This window comes from Loxodonta africana, chromosome 1, assembly GCF_030014295.1.
Source record: "Loxodonta africana isolate mLoxAfr1 chromosome 1, mLoxAfr1.hap2, whole genome shotgun sequence".
NCBI classification, from domain to species: domain Eukaryota; kingdom Metazoa; phylum Chordata; class Mammalia; order Proboscidea; family Elephantidae; genus Loxodonta; species Loxodonta africana.
Genome location: NC_087342.1, coordinates 57071457 through 57092203, shown reverse-complemented (window position 1 = coordinate 57092203; position 20747 = coordinate 57071457).

The window sequence follows — 20747 nt, the reverse complement described above, 5'->3', positions numbered from 1 at the left end:
ACAACCCCACGGCATGTCAACACTTTCCCTTCTCAACCCTGCATTCTCTATTACCAGCTTTCCTGTTCCCTCCTGCCTTCCAGTCCCTGCCCCAGGGCTGGTGCTCCCCTTTAGTCTTGTTTTGTTCCATGCGCCTGTTCAAACTTTGGCTGAAGGGTGAACCTCATTACTGAGCTGAAAGGGTGTCCAGGGGCCATACTCTCAGGTTTTCTGCAGTCTCTGTCCAGCTGGCAAGTTTGGTTTTTCTTTTTGAGCTAGAGTTTTGTTCTACATTTTTCTCTAGCTCTGTCCAGGACCCTCTATTGTGATCCCTGTCAGAGCAGTCAGTGGTGGTAGTCGGGCACCATCTCATTGTTCTGGACTCAGTTTGGCGGAGGCCATGGTAGATGTGGTCCATTAGTCCTTTGGACTGATCTTTCCCTTGTATCTTTAGTTTTCTTCATTCTTCCTTGCTCCCGAAGGGGTGAGACCACTGGAGTATCCTAGATGGCCACTCACAGGCTTTTGAGACCCCAGATTCACCCAAGTAGAATGTAGAACATATTCTTTATAAACTATGTTATGCCAGTCGAGCTAGATATTCCCCGAGCTCATGGTCCCCTCAGCCCCTCAACCCAGCAATTCCGTCCCTCAGGGAGTTTGGATGTGTCTACGAAGCTGCCATGACCTTGCCTTGCAAGGGTTGTGCTGGCTTCACCAAAGTTTCCACTTATCTATTGTCTATTTAGTGTTTTTCCATCCGCACCCTTCCCCTCCCTCATAACCATCAAAGATTTTTTTTTTCTTTCTTGTAACTAAACATTTTCATGAGTATTTACAGTAGCGGTCTCATACAATATTTGTCCTTTTGTGAATGACTTATTTCACTCAGCATAATGTCTTCCAGATTCCTCCATGTTATGAGATGCTTCACAGATTCTTCGTTGTTCTTTATCGTTGTGTAATACTCCATTGTGTGTGTGTACCACAGCTTGTTTATCCATTCATCTATTGATGGCCATCTAGATCGTCTCCATCTTTTTGCTATTGTGAACAATGCTGCAATGAACATGGGTATGCATATATGTGTCCAGGTGACGACTCTTATTTTTCTAGGATATATACCTAGGAGTGGGATTGCTGGATCATATGGTATATCTATTTCTAGCTTTCTAAGGAAGCGCCATATCGTTTTCCAAAATGGTCATATCATTTTGCATTCCCACCAGCAGTGCATAAGAGTTCCAATCTCCCCGCAGCCTCTCCAACATTTATTATTTCCTGTTTTATTGATTCATGCCAGTAATGCTGGGGTGAGATGGTATCTCATTGTGGTTTTGATTTTTATTTCTCTAATAGCTAGAGATTGTGAGCATTTCCTCATGTGTCTGTTGGACGCTTGAATGTCTTCTTTGGTGAAGTGTCTGTTCATTTCCTTTGCCCATTTTTTAATTGAATTATTTGTCTTTTTGTTGTAGAGGTGTTGGATTTTCTTGTACATTTTAGAGATTAGACCTTTGTCTGATTTGTAATAGCCAAAATTTTTTCCTAGTCTGTAGGTTCTCTTTTTACTCTTTTGGTGAAGTCTTTTGATGAGCATAAGTGTTTACTTTTTAGAAGAGTCCAGTTATCTAACTTATCCTCTGGGGCTTGTGTGTTGTTGATTGTGGTTTGTATCCTGTTAATGCTGTGTATTAGGGCCTCTAGTGTTGATCCTGTTCTTTTTCTTCTATGAACTTCATGGTTTTAGGCTTTATATTTAGGTCTTTTATCCATTTTGAGTTAGTTTTTGTATATGGTGTGAGGTATGGGTCCTGTTTCATTTTTTTGCAGATGGACATCAAGTTTTGCCATTGCCATTTGTTAAAAAGACTGTCTTTTCCCTATGTGATGGACTTTGGACCCTTGTCAAAGATCAGGTGACCATAGTGGATGTATTTACACCTGGGTTCTCAATTCTGTTCCATTGGTAATGTATCTGTTATTGTACCAGTACCAGGCTTTTTTGACTACCGTAGCTGTATAGTAGGTTCTGAGGTCAGGTGGTGTATTGGTGAATAGGAATCCAAGTGATTTTTTAATGTTTATCTTGTATCCTGCTGCTCTGCTGAATCTTTCTATTAGTTCCACTGGTTTTCTCATGGAGTCTTTTGGGTTTTCTACGTATAGTATAGTATAGTATCATCTGCAATTAGGGAGAGTTTAACTTCTTCATTTCCAATTTGAATGCCCCTTATTTCTCTTTCTTGCCTTATTACTCTAGCTAGGACTTCCAACACAGTGATAAATAGGAGTGGTGTCTTCTTCCCATTCTCAAGGGGAATGTTTTCAGACTCTCTCCATTAAGAATGATGTTGGCCATTGCTTTTGCATATACGCCCTTTATTATGTTGAGAAATTTTTACTTCTATACCTATTTTATTGAGAGTTTTTATCAGGAATGGATGTTGGTGTTTGTTGAATGCCTTTTCTGCATCGATTGAGATGATTGTGTGATTCTTTCTTTTTATCTATGTGGTGGATTATTGTTGGTTGAATGTCTAATGTTGAACCATCCTTAAATACCTGGTATGAATCCTACTTGGTCATGGTGTATTGTTTTTTTGATATGATGCTGAATTCTACTGGCTAGAATTTTGTTGAGAATTTTTGCATCTATATTCATGAGAGATATTGGTCTGTAATTTTCTTTTTCTGTGGTGTCTTTGCCTGGTTTTGGTATCAAGGTTATATTGGCTTCATAGAATGAATTTGGAAGTATTGCTTCCTTTTCTATGTTCTGAAATAGTTTGAGGGAGTACTGGTGTAATTTCTTCTCTGAATGTTTGGTAGAATTCTCCAGTAAAGCCGACTGGGCTAGGGCTTTTTTTGTTGTTGTTGGAAGTTTTTTTTTAATTACTTTTTCTTTCCCTTCTCTTGTTATGGGTCTGTTCAGATTTTCAGCATTATTTTTTGTTTGGGTAGGTAGTGTTTCTCTAGAAATTTACCCGTTTACTCTGTTTTCAATTTGTTGGAGTATAGTTTTTCATAATACTCTGTCATGATCCTTTTTATTTCAGTTGGATCTGTTGTAATGTCCTCCATTTCATTTCTTATTTGGGTTATTTGCATCCTCTCCTGTTTTTCTTTTGTCAATTTGGCCAGTGGTTTCTCAATTTTGTTGATCCTTTCAAAGAACAAACTTTTGGCTTTGTTTATTCTTTCTATTGTTTTTCTATTCTCTATTTCATTTATTTTTGCTCTGATCTTTATTATTTCCTTTCTTCTGGTGGCTGTGGACTTCTTTTGCTGTTCTCTTTCTATTTGTTCTTAGTTGTGTAGGTCATGTTTTGATTTTGTCCCTTTCTTCTTGTTTGATGTGTGCATCCAGTGCTATAAACCGACCTCTGAGGACTGCCTTTGCTGGGTCCCAAAGGTTTTGGTATGATGTGTTTTCATTCTCATTTGAGTCTAGGAATTTTTTTTATTCCATCTCTGATTTCTTCTATTACCCAGTGGTTTTTAAGCAGGGTGTTATTCAGTTTCCATGTAATTGATTTTTTTCCTTACTCTTGCTCTATTAATTTCTACTTTGATGGCATTGTGTTCAGAGAAGATACTTTGCTTGATCTCAGTGTTTTAGATTTTGTTGAAGGTTGCTCCATGGCCTAAGATGTGGTCTATTCTGGAGAACGTTCCATGAGTGTTGGAGAAGGATGTGTACTTTGCAGCTGTTGGGTGGAGTGTTTCATATATGCCTGTGTGGTCAAGTTGGCTGACTGTGCTCTTTAGCTCTTCTGTATCTTTGTGGAGTTTCTTTCTAGATATTCTGTCCTTTATGGAGAGTGGTGTGTTGAAGTCTCGTACTGTTATTGTGGAACTGTCAGTTTTTCTTTTCAGCGCTGTTAAGAGTTTGTTTTATGTATATTTCAGCCCTGTCATTGGGTGTGTAGATGTTTATTATGGTTAAGTCTTCATGACGGATTTTTCCTTTAATCACTATGCAATGCCCTTCTTTGTCTTTTATGGTAGATTTTGTTTTAAAGTCTATCTTATCTGAGATTAGTATTGCCACTCCTGCTCTTTTTTGGTAGTTATTTGCTTGATATATTTTTTTCCATCCTTTGATTTTTCATAAATTTGCATCTTTATTTCTAAGGTGTGTCTCTGTAGACAGCATATTGATGGGCCCTTTTTTTTTTAATCCATTCTGTCACTTTGTGCCCCTTTATGGGTGCATTTAGGTCATTTACATTCAATGTAATTATTGATAGGTATGAGTTTATTGCTGTCATTTGGTAGTGCTTTTTTTGTGGTGCTAATGGGCGGGTTTTTAATGTTTTCTTTTTTCCTTTTACTCTTCTGTGCTGAGTTCTTTTTGTTTGCGGATTTCTTTTTCATTTCTCTTGTTTTGCAGATTTTGTTTTTATTGAGACTTTGTTTTTCTTCTTTATTTTGCTGAGTAGGTTTGTTAACTTTCTTTGTGGTTACCTTGAAATTTACCCTTATCTTACTAGGTTTGAACCAGTCTAATATTACTTGGTATTGCCTTGTCTTTCTCTCCATTAGAAAGTTCTATACCTACACCATTTATTCCCTCTTTTATTGTTCTGACATTGCTGTCACTTACAGATTAGCCTCTCTGGTCCCCTGTGGCAATTCTGTTGGGTTTGTATAGTCCTTGAGAGTTCATTTCCTATGTTGGTATCTGGCTGGAACAATCTTGTGTCCTAGATTCAGGCTGTGGTCTGATGTTGTTTGTTTTCAGACTGAAGTAGTCCTTGTAATAAATCTTGTAGGTTTGGTTTGGTTTTTACATATTCCCTTAATTTCTGTTTATCCAGAAATGTCCTAATTTCACCAGCTTATTTGAACAAATTTTTGCAGGATATATTGTTCTTGGTTGGCAATTTTTTTTTGAAAGGTTTTATATATATCATCCCATTGCCTTCTTGCCTGCATGGTTTCTGCCAAATAATCAGAGCTTAGTCTTATTGTTTCTCCTCTGTATGTGACTTTTGGTTTTTCTCGAGCTGTTCTCAGGATTTTTTCTTTGTCTTTGGTTTTAGCAAGTGTGATTTTGATATGCCTTGGTGTTTTTCTTATGGGGTCTATCCTATATGGTGTTCATTGAGCTTCTCAGATGGTCAGATTTTCATCATTCATGATATTAGGGAAGTTTTCTGTCAGCAATTCTTCAATGATCCTCTCTGTGTTTCCGTTTTTTCTCCCTGTTTTGGAACTCCAATCACTCATAAATTTTTGCTTTTGATTGTATCCCACATAATTCTCAGATTTTCCTCATTTTTCTTCATTTTTTTTTTCTGATTTTTCCTGAAACAGACTTGTATCCAAGTGTATGTCTTCAATTTCATCTTTGAAATGTCTCCCATCTTTTCAGACCTGCTCCTCAGCCCTTTTATGACACTGTCCATTTCTGAAATCTTATTGTTTATCTTTTGGATTTGTAATTGTTGTTTTTGTATGATTTCTAGTTGTGAATTTATTTTGGCATTTTTTCCTTTATTATTTTCCTGCATCCTTTCATTTTTTTTTTTTTGTCCGTATTTTCCATGAATTTGTCTGCCTTTTCCATCAATTTGTCTATTTTTTCCTCGTTTTTGTCTGCTTTTTGCTTCAACTCTTGGATAGCTGTGAATATTAGAGATTTGAATTCTCTGTCAGGTAGTTCTAGTGCCTTTTCTTCTACTAGAAAGTCATCTAGTGTTTTATTTTGGACACCCACTGGAACCATCCTCTCCTTTTTATATATATATGTATGTTTTGATATTGTCAGCTGTCTTTGGGACATTCAGTAGTTAGTGTCTTCATTTCTTGATTGTAGATTTGTTTGTTTCATCCTAGTCTTCTGTTTTATTTTGTTATGTCTGAGCAGACGGGCTGTGCCTTCTTGGTTGTTTGCTTGTATGTAGTTGTGATACTTTTCACCTCCTCATCCCGTTGAGGGGAGGGCAGTCACTCAGCTATGGTGCAGCAGGGCAGGTCCAGCTGAAGGGGAGCAGCTGGGATGGGTTGTTTGTGGCAGGTACTAGGGCTGCCAAGGCAGGCCAGGAATCAGTGCTGGGCAGGTTCTGGTAGGCCATGCCTGTGCTGCTGGAGGTACGATGTTCAGTGCATGGTGCAGGTAGGTAGGAAAGAGCAGGGAGGTTGTGACGTATGGAGCTAGTATGGGTATGGGAAAGTGGAGAGAGAAGCAGGAGCCAAAAACAAAGGAAAAACACACACACACAAGTGCAAAGGGAGCTTGCCATTGGAGTGGAGAGATGAGAACACACGTAATGGAGAGAAGCAAAAAGGAAAAATAAAAGAGGGAAAAAGAAAAAAAAATAACTAGATTAAAATTTGGGAAAGATAAAAAAAAAAAAGAAAAGAAAGAAAGGAAAGGCCCCCAGGGGTCCCACCAGTGTGGCCACAAAGACCAGGGAAGTCCCCCAGTTTGCATAGTATATAGCCTGGCTGGAGCAGGTATAGATGTCACACAGCACAAGGTATTCAGGAGACAGGAAAAGAAGGTAAGTATAGGTGGACAAGAACTGAGAAATGAAGAAAGAGAAAAAGAGAGAAGGAAAAAAAGAAAAGAAATGCCCCCAGGGATCTCACCTACGTGGCTATGCAGACTGGGGGAGTGGCTCCTAGGCGTGTGGTGCAGCCCATCTAGAAGAGGCCCCCAAGTGCAAATAAAAAAAAAAGAAAACAGAACAAAGCAAAACAAAACAAGCAAAAAAGCCCTAGGGATCTCACCAGTGCGGTGTCACCAGCCAGGGGAGTAGATCCCCAGTCGAGCAGGGCTTCACAGTCTTTCAAGATGAAGCAAAAATGGCACACGGAGCCAGGTGTTCGACAGAAAGGAGGCGGAGGTGGTGGGAGGCATGGAAGAAGCCAAAGAGATGGAATGAATCAACTCCAGCTCAGGGACCTGCCCAATGTGGATGGGGCAAATCCAAGTGTCCTGTGGCAGAAACAGTTGCCTCCTGGCCAAGAGACTACCGCTGATGGGAAGCAGAGGAGACTGAATGGGGAGGGGAAGAAGGGTGGGTGTTAGGAAAGCGTATATCATTCATTACCAGGTGCTCTGTCTCCTCCTGGGAACTTCGTGAAGCTACTTTCCCATACTCCCTATCTGCTGATCTGCGATGTGGGTGGGGTGAATCCAAGCGGCAAGGACACTGCACCTCCCAGGTGTCTAAGCTACTGCAGCCAGCCAGGAAGCTCGGAGGTAGAACAGTGGGGAGCAGATGAGGGGGTGGGAAAACGTGTATTGCTGGTTACTGGTGCTCTGTGTCCTGCTGGAGTCCAAGATGGTGAATCCATGCTGAGTTAGCTAATGAGGAGCCTGGACATGTATTCCTCCTCGCTCTCAGTTCTCTGTCAGTTTCTCATTCCATTCAGTGTTTTGCTGAGTTCTTTATGTCTTCATTTGACACTTCAGGTCCCAGGAACGACGTTTGTCTCTGTTTTACTTAGTTTTTCAAGTCTTTGCTGTGGAGTGACAGCATGGTGCTTCTGTCTATGGCACCATGTTGGCCAGAAGTCCTATCGTTTGTTTCATGGGCCTGTCTAATCTTTGGCTGAAGGGTGAACCTCAGGAGTGATTCAGTGCTGAGTTAAAAGGATGCCCGGTGCCATACTCTCAGGGTTTCTCCAGTCTCTGTCTGAGCAGTAAGTCTGGTCTTTTTTTGTGAGTTTCAGTTTTGTTCTACATTTTTTTCCAGCTCTGTCGGAGACCCTCTATTGTGATCCCTGTCACAGAAGTCAGTGGTATTAACCAGGCACCATCTATTTGTGCTGGACTCAGTCTGGTGGAGGCTGTGGTAGTGCTGGTCCATTAGTCCTTTAGACTAATCTTTCCCTTGTGTCTTTGGTTTTCTTCATTCTCCCTTGCTCCAAATGAGGTGGGACCAGTGGAGTATCTTAGATGGCCGCTCACAAACTTTTAATACTCCAGATGCTACTCAGCAAAGTAGGATGTAGAACATTTTCTTTACAAACTATATTATGCCAACTGAGCTAGATGTCCCCCGAGACTATGGTCCCCAGCCTTCAGCCCAGTAATTTGGTCCCACAGGGAGTTTGGATGTGTCTATGAAGCTTCTATGACTTTGCCTTGGTCAAGCTGTGCTCACTTCCCCCGTATTGTGTACTGTTTTACCCTTCTCCAAAGTTACCACTTATCTATTGTCCAGTTAGTGTTTTTCCCTCCCCATCCCTTTCTCTTGTAACCATCAAAGGTTGTTTCTTTGTGTAACCTCTTGAAAAGGTGTGTAAACCTTTTCATGAGTTTTTATAATAGTGGGTTTCATACAGTGTTTGTCCTTTTGTGATTGACTTATTTCACTCAGCATAATGCCCTCCAGATTCATCCATGTTGTGAGATGTTATGCAGATTCATCACTGTTCTTTATCTTTGTGCAGTATTCCATTGTGTGTATGTACCACAGTTTGTTTATCCATTTATCTGTTGATGGGCACTTAGGTTGTTTCCATCTTTTTGCTATTGTGAATAATGCTGCAACGATCATGGGCGTGCATATGTCTATTTGTGTGATGGCTCTTATTTCTCTAGGATATATTCCTAAGAGTAGGATTGCTGGATCGTATGGTATTTCTATTTTTAGCTTTTCAAGGAGGCACCATATCATTTTCCCATTTTCACGTTCTTAAAGTGGCTTTTTTTGTGGTATTTGGTCAAACTTCAGGCTCAAAGTTTTGAGTGAACCCAGCCCAATTCTAAACAGGATCATGGAAAAAAGATACCATCAAATTAGTCAAACAGCATAGGAAGAGCTTCTTCTGGAGCAAAGGGGGTGGGAGGGGAGAGATGTGGGTAAATTCCCTGTTGATGTGTATTTGACAATGAAACTTACCCCCAAATCTGGTTGTTTGGGGCTGGAGGGCTACCGCTGACTCTGCAGGTAAACAGTGAGACCCCGTCCTCCCACCACAGATGTGCACATGCTGCCTAGTCCCGACTCACAAGAAAACTTTCTCCTTCCTTACAAAACAACAGCTTTGGGAACCGCCTGCTCATTGAAGAACAGACCTAAGACACTCGCCCCTTTAACCTCTTTAGCAGTGAAAACCATCCAGTTCAAAAGCTGGCAACTTTAGGGGACCCCTTATTGACACTAGCACCGGGAGAAGTGAGGCTTAGGTCTGGAATGAAATATTTGTAATCCCTCTCTGGGGGATGCGAGCTCAGCACAATGAATCCTCCGGCTTTGGAGCTCCCGAGGTATTTTTCTCATTCTCCCTGGAACGGATAAAATCTAAAATGTACTTAAGAAACGGTGTTAAACGTGTTAGTTGACTGAATCTGGCATTTATAATGCAATTTAGCAAAGTTTTATATTGACAGCCTGACATTTTTAAAGGGCCCTTTCTGATTAACAAGGCTCAGAATCGCCCCCTTGCTTATGCTTGCAGAGCAAGTGTAAAACGCCACAGGCTCTGGAAGCGATGAATCCGGGCTCTGTGAGCACGAGGCTCTTTTGCTTTCTCAGTGACCATTTGGAGGATCAGGCTGTGACTACATTTTTTTAGGACAGAAGAAAATCTGTTTTCTCGCCTCGGGGGGTACTTTCTATGAGAAAAAAAAAGGCCTCAATGGGCAGAAGAGAGGCTGTGGATTCCAAGCCAGGGCTGAACAACGTGTCTTCATGGAGGCGAAGGTGTTCACTTCGTCTCCTTGTCTGGATAAAGCAGAGCCCTTTTTTTTTTTTAAGGAATCCTGCTTGGAGCAGGCAGGAGGGGGTCGGAAAACTCTCTTTTCAAGGAGCAAATTGAGGAAGCGTTTATCTTTGCTCCATTACTGTTGCACTGACCCGTGCGCAGTGGAAGGAAATGCTGCCCGGCCTGCACCATCCCCATGATCGGTTGCAAATCGGACCATTGTGACCCATAGGGTTTTCATTGGCTGATTTTTTGGAAGTATATCATCAGGGCTTTTTTCCCGAGTCCCTCTTAGCCTGGAAGCTCTGCTAAAACCTGTGCAGCATCACAGCAACATGCAAGCCTCCACTGACAGACGGGTGGTGGCGCGCAGGAGGCGCATTAGCCGGGAATCGAACCTGGGTCTCCCGCATAGAAGGAGAGAATTCCACCACTGAACCACCACTACCCACTGAAGGAATAGAATTTGAGCCTACACGGAGAGTTTAACACATCTGATTACTTATGGGCAAGTCCAGAATCACTCAATTTATATAATCTCACTTGCATGTAGGTTCGTTTCAAACTTAGAAGGAGGAAGGTGCCCAAGGGATAGGAACAAGGAGTCTGTATGTGAGAGGGGCTTTCCCCTGGCCCTCGGCCCCACACAGCTATATGTCTGTGGGACTGTGAAGAAGATGAGGGAGCTGTCCTTGTACAGAGGCACAGGGGCACACGTCCTGCTGCACATGCCCCAGATGGCAGGAGAAGGCGGCTCCACTCCACACACAAATCCCAGACCTTTGGGTGCACCGGGTGACCCCCTCCAGTGAACATGGGGCCCTGGCAGTGGGGAGGAATCCTCAAGCAACTTTGGCAACAGAGGTGGTGAACAAGTGGGGCAACTGGAGAAGCAGGGAGAGGCAGGTGCGAGGTGAGGAGGGGCTACGTGGTTGAGCCTTCCAGGTGTGACTAGAGTAAGCCTAGGCTGGCTTCCTGTGTCGGCAAGTGGAGCAAGAGCCAGAGAAATCAGGGTAATGGTGTTCCTGTGAACCCCTGTCCCCATAGCCTGTGCAGCTTGTGATCAGGCTTGTGAAGAAAAATTTCTGGTGATCTTTGAGGCTTGTTCCATCTCAAACATCCTATGACTTGAAGCGGCAACATTCACAGTTCCCCACAGGGTCAAACCAAGACCAAGAAACCAAATGGGCAGGTAGGCAATGAGTCGGCACACACACCGTAAACACCACGACAACGTCAGCACCCTCAAAACAAGCTTTAAACGTGTGGTTTCTGACGAGTCCCCAACACATGGCTCCCTGCCATTGATTACGGCACTAACGTGCAACTCCTGGACCTGGCACAGAGGCTGAGCCCAGCAGTCCTTCCCATCCCGTTCACCTGACGCATTGGCTCTCTCTCTGTCAGAGCATCACCTGGCACCATGTGACAATTACAGGACCTCTCAGCATTTCTACTGTAAAGGCCCCCTTTAGCAGGATTTATGATTTGCCCATTAGGATACACTGAAGCCTTGCTGAAACACAATTTGCTGGAGGGCTTTTATTTTTGGGGGCGGGGGGGTTAAGGAGTCTGTGCATGGTGCAAAGGTTAGGGCACTCAGCTGCTAACCAGAAGATTGCAGATTCAAGTCCACCCAAAGGCACCTTGGAAGAAAGGCCTGGTAATCTCCTTCTGAAAAATCAGCCATTGAAAACCCTATGGAGCACAGTTCTACTCTGACACACATGGGGTCGCCATGATCAGAGTCGACTTGATGGCAACTGTTTTTTCAGCTGGTGTATGTGTGTGCATGATGTGAGAGCAGGCTTAAACCTGGGCTATTTGTAAGGGGACAGGAAACACCATCAAAGGAAGACTTGACAATCAGTATCCTTTTTTTTTTTTCTAGAAACAAAAGCAAATGACAGTCAAGGAGTCCAAAGTTAACCTGGAAAACCACTGTCAGGCACCTTTCCTCTTCTCAAATATGAAAGCCAGGCCCCCTTTGTGACTCAGTCCTAATGAATTGATCAATTGATTCCTTAAATGACAAAGCTGCAGGCAGATGTCACCTGTCTTGGGAGATTTCTCTGGGAGGTTTCCTGGGAGGGGCTAGTGTCCCCCAGCTCTGGAGAAAGGGCAGCATCCTAACAGCGAGGCCGCCATCAACAGGGACTTTTCCACCACACGCTCTTGCCAACCCAAAATCTTTCCTCATCTGTGGACAAGCCCAAACCTCTCCTATGATTGTCCTTGGGGAAGGAGCACCAAACCCAGATCATAAATCACTTCCAACCAGGGACAGATTACCCAATAAGCAAGGTAAGCACAGGCTTGCTTGTGCTTATTTACTTATCTGTAGTACGCATTTCACCTGTTTCTCACCATGTGCAATTGTTCACTACGAATTAGTAAGTAAACACAATTAAACTCGTGCCTGGTGGTATAGTGGTTAAGAGCCACGGCTGCTAACCAAATGGTCGGCAGTTCAAATCCACCAGGCGCTCCTTGGAAACCATCTGGGGCAGTTCTACTCTGCCCTGTACAGTCTCTATGAGTCAGAATCGACTCGACAGCACGGTTTGGGTTTCTTTGGTACCTTGCTTTCTGGTTAATCTGCCCTTGCCTGCAACACCAGGATCCACTTTTTTTTTTTATATATAAGCTTTTTTTTTTTTAGAGCCATTTTAAGTGTACAGAAAAATTGCTCGGAATATACAGAGTTCCCATATGCCCCCTCTGCCCCGCCCCCACATATAGTTTCCCCATTATTGACATTTTTCATTCGTGTGGTACATTTCTTACAATTGATGAAACAATATGGATACGTTATTATTAACTAAAGTCTATAGTGGCTGCAAACAGCTAGGCACTTAACTATTAGCCAAAAGATTGGTGGTTCAAACCCATTCAGGGGGGCCTCAGAAGATAGGCCTGGCGACTTGCTTCTGAAAGGGCACAGCCTTGAAAACCCTATGGAGCAGTTCTACTCTGCACACATGGGGTTGCCAGGAGTCAGACTCGACTTTTCAATAGCAACTAACAACGTAGTTGGCATTAGTTGACCCTTTCTGTTGTGCAGTTCTATGATTTTGACAAACACACAGTGCCCTGCGTCCACCATCATAGTATCATGCGGAACAGTTTCACTGCCCTAAAAATGCCCTGGGCTCCACCTACCCATCCCGCTCCCCCCTTCCTCTGAGCCCCTGGCAACCACTGATCTTTTCACTGTCTATAGTTTTGCCTTTTCCAGAAAGTCCTATGGTTGGAATCATACAGTACGTGGCCTTTTCAGACTGGCTTCTTTCATTTGCCCCACCCCAGTGCACGTTTTCTTTCACTTACCAACATGTATTTAAGGTTCCTCCAAGTGTTTCTTTTTATTGCTGAATAATAGTCCATTGTGAGGCTGTACCACGGTTCGTTTATTCATTCACCTACTGAAGGGCGTCTTGGTTGCTCCCATGTTTTAGCAATTACCAATATTATTAACATTTTTACAATTATTCAATTATGAATAAAGTAAATGTTCCCATGCAGAGTTCATGCTTTCAATACCTGTGCTTCCAAATGATTTGCTGGGGAAGATTTGGGCCTGTTGTTTTTGTTTCTTTTTGAAACCGAAATGTGATTTTTACTAACACAGAGCTGCAAACAAGGCTTTCGCGGGGAATTACCAAAGATTGTCGGCAGTACATTTCTTAGCCTGAGTTGGCAGGACCAAGAGCTGAGATGAAAAGAGAAGGAATTTACAGCAGAAATGAAGCCAGGGGTTTATGCAAAGATGGCTTGGTGAGGTAATAACAGATAACATGCAGCTCTTTCTGGTAGGTGCCAGGCCCTCTTCTAGAAGCTTTATACATATTAATACAATTAATCCTAACAGAAGCCTCCTGAGGCAGGAAATACTATTACCCCATCTCTGCTGAAAAGACACTGAGGCTTGAGAGTTGACTGGCTTGCCCAAAGATACACAGGTAGTATGGAAAATGGAGCAAGAATTTGGACTGGGCACTTAAACACCAAGGAGCCCTGGTGGCAATCAGGTACGATGGTTAAGCGCTCAGCTGCTAACCAAAAGGTTGGCAGTTCAAACGAACCCAGCTGGCAATCTGCTTCGGTGGAGATTACAGCCAAGAGAATCCTATGGAGCAATTCTATTCTGTCACACAGGGTCTCCGTGAGTCAGAAATTGACTTGATGGCACCAAATAACAACAACAAATTAAACAACACACTCCACAGCCAGCAAGCCTGACCTGATCATGTTTTATTACTACAGGGTGCCCAAAGGGAAGGGCTATTATTGTCAGCTGCCGTCAAGGAGGCCCCTGACTCATAGAGATCCCATGCGTTAAAGAGTAGAACTGGTCCATAGGGTTTACCTGGCTGTAATCCTTATGGAAGCAGTTTGATGGGCCTTTTCTTCCATGCAGCTACTGGGTGGGTTCAAACTGCCAACCTTTAGGTTAGCATCTGTGGCAAAACACTTTTGCCACCCAGGAAGGGCAGGCCATTAGAAGGGAAATTTCTCAACATAATAAAGGGCATTTATACAAAACCAGGAGCCCTGGTGGCTCAGTGGTGAAGAGCTCAGCTGCTAACCAAAAGGCCAGCAGTTCAAGTCTACCAGCTGTTCCTTGGAAACCCTATGGGGGCAGTTCTTCCCTGTCCTATCAAGTTGTTATGAGTCAGAATCAACTAGACAGCAACAGGTTTGGTTTGGTTTTTGGTATACAAAACCAATAGCCAATATCATCCTTAACAGAGAGAGGCTGAAAGCATGACCTCAGAGAATGGGAACAAGACAAGGATTCCCTTTATCCCACTTCTGTTAAACATTGTGCTGGAAGTTCTAGCTACAGCAATAAGGCAAGAAGAAAAAAGGGGCATTCAAATTGCAAAGGAAGAAGTAAAACTATCCCTATTTGCAGAAATATAATACTATATACACAGAGAGCCCCAAAGATCCCACAAGAAAACTACTAGAACTAATAGATATATTTAGCAGAGTAGCAGGAAACAAGATCAATGTATAAAAATCAGTTGGATTCTATACACCAACAAAGAAAACTTCGAAAAGGAAATCAGGAAAACAATACTATTTATAATAGCCCCTAAAAAGATAAAACCTATTGGCGTTGAGTTGATTCTGACTCATAGTGACTGAATAGGATAGAGTGGAAATGCCCCATAAGGTTTACAAAGAGCAGCTGATGGATCAGAACTGCCGACATTTTGGTTAGCAGCCTGACTCTTAACCACTGTGGCACACAGGTGGTGCAGTGGTTAAGAATTTGGCTGCTAACCAAAAGGTCAGCAGTTCAAATCCACCAGCTACTTCTTGGAAACACTATAGGACATTTCTACTCTGTCCTATAGGGTCACTATGAGTCGAAACCGACTCGATGGCATGTTATTTACTTACTTAAAAAGATAAAATAATTAGGAATAAATCTAGCTAGGGACATGAAAGACCTATACAAAGAAAACTACAAAACCCTACTGCAAGAAACCAAGAGACCTACCTAAAACGAAAAATACACGATGCTCATGGATAGGACGACTCAACATTGTGAAAATGTCAATTCTACCCAAGGAAATCTACAGATATAATGCAATCCTGATCCAAATACCAGCAGCATTCTTTAACAAGATGGAAAAACTGATCACCAACTTTATAAGAAAAGGAAAAAGGCCCCAGATACACAAAGCATTACTCAAGAAACATAACAAAGGGTGAGGCCTCACACTGCCTCATCTGATGAAAAGAGAAGGAATTTACAGCAGAAATGAAGCCAGGGGTTTATGCAAAGATGGCTTGGTGAGGTAATAACAGATAACATGTAGCTCTTTCTTGTAGGTGCCAGGCCCTCTTCTAGAAGCTTTATACATATTAATACAATTAATCCTAACAGAAGCCTCCTGAGGCAGGAAATACTATTACCCCACTTCTGTTGAAAAGACACTGAGGCTTGAGAGTTGACTGGCTTGCCCAAAGATACACAGGTAGTATGGAAAATGGAGCAAGAATTTGGACTGGGCACTTAAACACCAAGGAGCCCTGGTGGCAATCAGGTACGATGGTTAAGCGCTCAGCTGCTAACCAAAAGGTTGGCAGTTCAAACGAACCCAGCTGGCAATCTACCAGACATCTACTAGTCAAAACAGCCCGGTACCGGTACAGTGACAGACAAATAGCCAATGGAACAAGATCGAGCACCCAGATGTAAATCCATCCCCTTATGGTCAGCTGATCTTTGACAAAGTACCAAAGTCCACTAAATGGGGAAAAAACAGTGATTTTAACAAACGGTGCTGGCAAAACTGGATGTCCATCTGTAAAAAAAATGAAACAGGATCCATATCTTACGACGTACAGAAAAACTAACTCAAAATCAACCAAAGGCCTAGATATAAAACCTACAACAATAGAGATCATGGAAGAAAAAATAGGGACAATGCTGAGAGCCCTAATACATGGCATAAAAGAATACAACCCAGTGCACAGACACCAGAAGATAAACTAGATAACTGGGAGCTTCTAAAAATTAAACACTTTTATGCTCATCAAAAGACTTCACCAAAAGAGTAAAAAGACAACCCACAGCCTGGGAAAAAATTTTGGGCTACAACGTATCTGACAAGGGTCTAATCTCTAAAATTTATAGAAAACTTTGACACCTCAACAACAAGAAGATAAATAATCCATTTTAAAAATGGGCAAAGGATAGAATAGACATTTCACCAAAGAAGACATTCAGGCAGCTAACAGACACATAAGAAAATACTCTCAATCATTAGCCATTAGAGAAATGCAAATCAAAGCTACAATGAGATACCATCTCACCCAGACATTACTGACACTAATCAAAAAAACAGAAATTAACAAACATTGGAGAGGTTGCAGGGAGATAGGGAATCTTATGCATTGCTGGTGGAAATGTAAAATGGTACAACCACTATGGAAAAGAATATGGCACCTCCTTAAAAAGCTAGAAATAGACATACTACATGATCCAGCAATCCCACTTCTAGGAATATATCCTAGAGAAATAAGAGCCATCACACAAACAGACATATGCACACCCATGTTCACCGCAGTATTATTCACATAGCAAAAAGACAGAGACAACCTAAGTGCCTGTCAACAGATGAAATGATAAATTATGGTACATACATATGATGGAATACTACGCAATGAAAAACAACAATGATGAATCTTCAAAACATCTCACAACGTGAGTGAATCTAGAGGGCATTATACTGAATGAAATAAGTCAATCACAAAAGGACAAATATTGTATGAAACCACTATTACAAAAACCCAAGAAAAGGTTTACACACAGAAAAAAACAATCTTTGTTGGTTATGAGGTGGGAAGGGGCAGGGAAGGAAAATCACTAACTAGATAGTAGACAAGTGTTAACTTTGGTGAAGGGAAAGACAAAAACACAATACAGGGGCAGCAGCACAACTTGACCGAGGCAAAGTCGTAGAAGCTTCATAGACACATCCAAGCACCTTGAGGGACTGAGTTGCTGGGGCTGCGGGCTGAGGACCATAGTCTGGGGGACATTTAGCTCAATTGGCATAGCCTAGTTCATAAAGAAAATATTTGGCATCCTACTTTGCTGAAAGATTGAAGTTGTCAAGGATTTCATTTTCCTTGGATCCACAATCAACACCCATGGAAGCAGAAGTTAAGAAATCAAAAGACTCATTGCATTGGGTGAATCTGCTGCAAAGGACCTCTTTAAAGTGTTGAAAAACAAAGATGTCACCTTGAAGACTAAGGTGCGCCTGACCTAAGCAATGGTATTTTCAATCACGTCATATGCATGTGAAAGCTGGACCATGAGTAAAAAAGACCAAAGAAGAATTGATGCCTTTGAACGGTGGTGTTGGTGAAGAATATCAAATATACATACCATGGGCTGCCAAAAGAATGAATAAATCTATCTTGGAAGAAGTACAACCAGAATGCTCCTTAGAAGCAAAGATGGTGACACTGCGTCTTACATACTTCAGACATGTTGTCAGGAGGGATCAGTCCCTGGAGAAGGACATCATGCTTGGTAAAGTACAGGGTCAGCGGAAAAGAGGAAGACCCTCAATGAGGTGGATTGACACAGTGGCTACAACAATGGGCTCAAGCATAACAATGATTGTAAGGATGGTTCAGGACTGGGCAGTGTTTTGTTTTGTTGTGCACAGGGCTGCTATGAGTAGAACCGACTCGACAGCACCTAACAACAACAAAAACACTTTGGTGAGTAGCATCTAAGGTTTTAACTGCTTGCGAGTGGCCATCTAAGATACACCTGTTGGTCCCATCCCATCTGGACCAAAGGAGAAGAAAACAAAAGATGCAAGGATGAATGGACTATACGAACCACAACCTCCAACAGCCTCTGCCCAGAAGAATTAGATGGTGCCCAGCTGCCACCACAGATCACTCTGACAGGAATCACAATAGAGCATCCCAGACAGGACAGGAGGAAAATCTAGAACAAAACTCAAATTCGCACACACACACACACACACACACACACAAAAGACCAGACTTGCTGGTCTGACAAAGACTGGAGAAACCCCTGAGACAATGGCCCCCAGACACCCTAACTCAGAACTGAAGCCACTCCTGAAGTCTACCTTTCAGCAAAAGATTAGACGGGTGTATAAAACAAACAATAACACATGTGAGGAACATGCTTCTTAGTTCAATCAAGTATAAGAAACCAAATGGGCAACACCTGTCCAAAAGCAACGACAAGGAGTCAGGAAGAGACAAAAAAACTGGACAAATGGGCACAGGGAATCCAGGGAGGAAAGGGAAAGGGGGAGTCTGCTGACACAATTTGAAGATTCCAACCAATGACACAAAACAATTTGTGTATAAATTTTTGAATGAGAAACTAATTTGCACTTAAACTTTCACCTAAAACACAATTAAAAAAAAAGAAAAAGACACTCAGAAGAAACTAAGTAGACAGGACACTGCCTTGCCCCATTTCAGCAACTTTGAAAGAAGTTTTTAATTGCAAACTTAAGCTACAGAACCTTGGGTGAGTCATTTCACTGCTGGGTTTACATTTCCTCATCTCTAAGACGGTGAAGTTGAACTAGGAGTTGCTGGGGTTCCTTCTAGTCTCACATACTCTGTCATGGCTGGTTTTTATGGTTTTCCTCCAAAAGTATGAAGGCTCTGACGGGCATCCTTAAAATGTCTAGTGGAGTGGCTTTACTTCTCTCAGTAGCTCTGCTGATTACAGGGACAGGTATTGAGATGACAGGGGAGCAACATTAAATAGCTAAAAAAAGAAAATCATTAACTTTGGATGGCTTTATAATAATAGTTACTTTTCTGATAATGAAAGTACTACAGGTTAATCACAGACGTCTGGGAAAATACAGACCGTGAGCCAAGAGTTCATACAACAGGTCTCGTTGCTTTCTCCTTACATGTTTCCAAACCAAACCAAGCCAAAACTCGTTGCCATCAAGTCGATTCCAACTCATAGCGACCCTCTAAGACAGAGCAGAACTGCCCTATAGTGTTTCCAAGGAGCAGTTGGTGAATCTGAACTGCTGACCTTTTGCTTAGAAGCCGAGCTCTTAACCATTGAGCTACCAGGGCTCCAGTACATACCTCTATGTCTCCACCCATTGCCTTCGAGTTGATTTCGACTCTGTGTCTCCAAGGGACCCACAATTAACCCTTGGAGCCCTGGTGGCACAGTGGTTAAGAGCTTGGCTTCTAACCAAAAGGTCCACAGTTCAAATCCACCAGCTGCTCCTTGGAAACCCTATAGGACAATTCTACTCTGTCTTAGAGGGTCGCTATGAGTTGGAGTCAACTTGATGGCCATGGGTTTGGTTTGGAACCCCTAGGAATAAGGACCTTAGAGCGTTCCTTATGTTAGTGATTGATGATTTTGTCACATACACATGGAGCCATGTACTATGCCTTACCAGCTTCTCAGGTTGCTTTGCACAAACACGAAGATCGAAGATGAGTCCTTGATTTCATTGTGAGCGTCCTGAGTTTTGGTTACCATGGCTGGTTCCATAGCAGGACATACCTATGTGACCAGCCATCAATCAAAGCCTTGGACCTTGAGATTCAAATGGGCTTCCATGGGTAAAGACATTCCACACATATCCCTGCAGTGAACTGCTAGAGAGAGAGTACTTGTGTGTGGCATCAGGCATGGATGGATACAGAAGCCTGTGCTGAACCTCTCTGGACTCTATGCATGTATTTTTTTTTTTTTTTCTCCTGCTGTTCTGCTCTATATTTTTTGCTGTAATAAATCTTAGCAGTGAGTACAGCCTGCCATTGAGTCTTGTCGGTCTCTCTGGTAAATCACTGAAACACACACAAATATCAGAAAATATAAAAAGAAAACATAAATTTTATGTAAAAAGAAAGAAAATATAAATTTACTAAAATCGTTCTACCTAGAGATAACCATTTGTCTAGTTTTAAAAATAGGTTTTAGCCAACCAAATCATCTTGTGCCACCAGGGCCCCCGTCTTGCAAAAGTCCTTCTAAATGAGAAAGCAAAGAAAACTACTTATTAAATCAATGACTAAAAGCTGGAAAAAAAAGGGGGTGGGGAAGGGCAGGCTGAGCATATTTCGAGGAAAGCATAGACTGATCCTTTGTTTCTCACCTTTAAATAGGCTTGTCCACTTGCTTGGACACTAAAAAGAAGGCTGTGTGTGACAGTCTGTGCCTACTTGAAGGCATAAGGGTGTGCTTCGCGTGTCTGCCATCCATTGTGCTCAACTTCGAGTGGTTAGAGCTGGGAAGAAACGGTCTGAGGGAGACTGCATCTGGTCCGAGGCATGAAGTGGCCTGTCCTCAGCCCCGCCTCACACACAGCCCCTGCTGGTGGCAGAGTGGGGCCTGGAAGCCAGGTCTCCTACCTCAGTCCAGGGCTCTTCTGACTACAAATGAGAAACATAGGTTGTGCCTTTGATAACAGGAAAGATGGAGACAGAGTTTGCCGGAAGAGGTAGGAAAGACCAGATAAGCCGAGTCCAAGAAGGAATTAACATTAGCATAATAGTCTTCAGAGTTTGGGCTATCCCCAGTCTTCCAGTAA